General features: G+C 41.5%; 1 long non-coding RNA gene across 1 annotated transcript in view; it reads left to right on the forward strand.

The window, feature by feature from the left end:
- Window positions 1-1,806, forward strand: part of LOC103369555 (uncharacterized) — an 11,309-nt gene extending 9,503 nt beyond the window's left edge. The window contains exon 4 of the long non-coding RNA XR_520842.1: window positions 1,486-1,806. This is a non-coding gene — a long non-coding RNA (uncharacterized LOC103369555). The remainder of the gene's footprint in view (window positions 1-1,485) is intronic.
- Window positions 1,807-3,046: the final 1,240 nt, after the last annotated feature.

The following is a 3,046-nucleotide window of genomic DNA, read 5'->3' on the forward strand; positions in this document are numbered from 1 at the left end:
TGGATGGATGGAATTGAAGCCATGTTAATAACATTTGTAAGAAACCAACCCGTTTGTAAATCCGTCAAGATTTCAGCGAGATAAGACTATTTACGTTTGTTCAGATCACTCACCTTCCTTCATGTACCGCAGGTTCCGCCAGAGAGCTGCCCCGAATCAAGATGGCCGAAGGGTGATTCAGTTCAAAACGCTGCCTTAAGACATCTAGCCTTTATTATACATATCCATGGTCTGCACTGTAAAATATTTTACATGGATTCAACATTAAAATGGAGGGATCTTGCTGCCTTAAAAACACATTAGAAAACAGGTTATAATTTCATGTTGTTCGCTTTGTCTAATTTGTTATTATTGGGTTCTTGGTGATTGTCAGTTGTGAATAGTCAAAATTCTTTTGTGTAGTAATTTCTGTTCTATATACCAATATTGTACATAAAATGTCATTACAGAAAGAGAGATTGAAGAGAGACTTCAGACCGTTAAAAATGATTGGATCCCAAAAGTGTTATCTATACGGTGGAGTGTCTGAAGGTGATAAATTAGGATTTTTAAAGACAGACTCATTATCAGTGTCCAAATGTATAAATGCATTTTTATGTTGTCTAAGAAAGACACAAAACAACTACATCAAATCCTCTTCCATTTATGTGTATGTGGGGTCTGAATATGTTAGAAGATTTTAGGGCAGATAAGAACAAAGCTTCAAAACTGTCCCCAACCTCATGCCCCTTATCTCACCTCCCTTCTGTACAGTTATTAATCATGCTGCCAAAACATTCCAGTCGGATTTATGATCATTTGTATTTGCTCACGTTCTAACTTCTTCATTTAACATGAAGAACAGACGCTGTGGCGACGCCGTACCTGAGATAATATGGAAAATTGTCCCAATGACTGTAAAAGTTTAAGCGCTGAACTTCACTGTAGTTTACGCTTTTTCGTTTACGATTTTAACATGTGTTAAGTTCACGCAGCAGGATTTCTTCTGACAACAAACACAAGGGTCCCTAGTCTGCTAATGTTGTAAAACTCTCAACACGGCTGTCATTCAACTCAACACTTCAAGTCAGTAGAACTAAAAGGTCTGAAGCGGTCTGAAAAAATGTTTTAAGTTAAATTAACTACAAATGAATAACCCTAACGAACCCCATTGTGACAGGGGGAGGAGCAACAAACTCCCAACTGAACCCAAAACTCAGGTGTTAATGGCTCCTTTAGGATAGAAGTATCTGAAACTCACAACTAGTCAGTCAGAACTGATGAGAAGTGGAATGTCTTCAAGGAACTCAAGCAGGTCCAGTTGCTACTATTGATCTACGAGAATAACATTTTAACATTTAATGAGCTGATTTCAGATCAGTCCTGTGTGATGTCTTCCTGTCAGTGCAGAGAACAGGGACTGAAGTACAGTTCAGAACCAGCAGCATCGCTGTTGCAGCCAGATGAAGGAGACTGAGTCTAATCTGAGTGCGGGTTTCTCTTCAGGTCATATCAAGGCCTGCCCCGGTACCTCAGGTTTACTGCTGCACCAGACTCCAGCCTCCCTGTGGCCTGTGGTGGCTCTGTCTCTGTGGAGAGTCCTGGTTGCAGGAGGCAGCCAGCCGACATGAGCCATTCTGCTGAACGGATCGTCTGTGGAGGCTTTGACCAACAGAAATCTATTTATACAGTTTTAAATGTTATCAGATTGTTATACACCTTTTGTTTTGCCTTACAGCCTGATCTTCACTCATACAGTAACATATCAAGTTCTGAAAGGAAAGGATTGTCATTTATGTACACACAGATTAAAAGTGTTGAATCACATCACGAGTTTCATTATTGGTTTGTTTCAAGTTTGTTCCAAGCACATTACCCACATGAGGATAAACAATGGTATGTGTAGATATTTTGTTATTTATCATCTAAGTGAGGTCAACTAATGTTCTACAGGTGACTTCCTTTCAGGCCTAGAGTGTGATGCAGAAATGTTTTAAATTAATAATATAAAGTATATGTGTGACATGAAGGGGATCATTTTAGCTTCCTGACACAAACACAACTTTCATGAGTGATGACAAAACAGCAGCTCCAGTCACCACAGTGCATTTATAATCATATAGTCAGTCACACTGTTACAGAACTACGTTTAAATTATCATCAGATCCATCCATCCATTATCTATACACCACTTAATCCTCACTAGGGTCGCAGGGGGGCTGGAGTCTATCCCAGCTGACTTAGGGTGAAGGCAGGGAACACCCTGGACAGGTCACCAGTCTATCACAGGGCTACACTTAGAGACAGACAACCAAGCACACTCACATTCACACCTACGGACAATTTAAAATCACCAATTAACCTCAACATGTTTTTGGACTGTGTGGGAGGAAGCCGGAGAACCCTGAGAGAACCCATGCTGCACGGGGAGAACATGGAGACTCCACACAGGAAGATTCTGGTGCCCCCACCGGGACGTGAACCGGCAACCTTGTTGCTGCGAAGCAACAGTGCTACCAACTGTGCCACCCTGCAGCATCATCAGATCCATAAACTCAAAATGAACCACCACCTGTTGAACTCAGTGGTGCTTCTGACTGTCTCAACAACTCTAGACAAGTCTTGTGCTCCCACAGATCATTTATAAGCAGCACACTGTCCCCATTTGAGTCACAGTTTATTTATGAGAAAAACAGCAACATCATGGTCACAATAAAAGCTGCAGATCAATCCTGAGACACAAAGAAACTACTGGCCATTGTCTGTGAAGATTCTCAGTCATCCAGGTCATGGTTATTCTCGTAGATTAATCGTAGCAACTGGACTTGCTTGAGTTCCTTGAAGACGTTCCACCTCTCATCTAAGAGGCTTCATCAGTTCTGACTGACTAGTTGTGAGTTCCAGATACTTATATTCTAAAGGAGCCATTAACACCTGAGTTTGGGTTTCAACTGGGGGTTTGCTGCTCCTCCTGCTCGTTATGTGAGTCGTTAGTGCTCTCCTGCCACAGTGGGGTTTGTTAGGGTCTTTTGTGGCTATAGGTGTAAATGCGGTTTGATGATTGCAA

This window comes from Stegastes partitus, unplaced genomic scaffold (assembly GCF_000690725.1).
Source record: "Stegastes partitus isolate 25-593 unplaced genomic scaffold, Stegastes_partitus-1.0.2 Scaffold1303, whole genome shotgun sequence".
In the NCBI taxonomy this organism is placed as follows: domain Eukaryota; kingdom Metazoa; phylum Chordata; class Actinopteri; family Pomacentridae; genus Stegastes; species Stegastes partitus.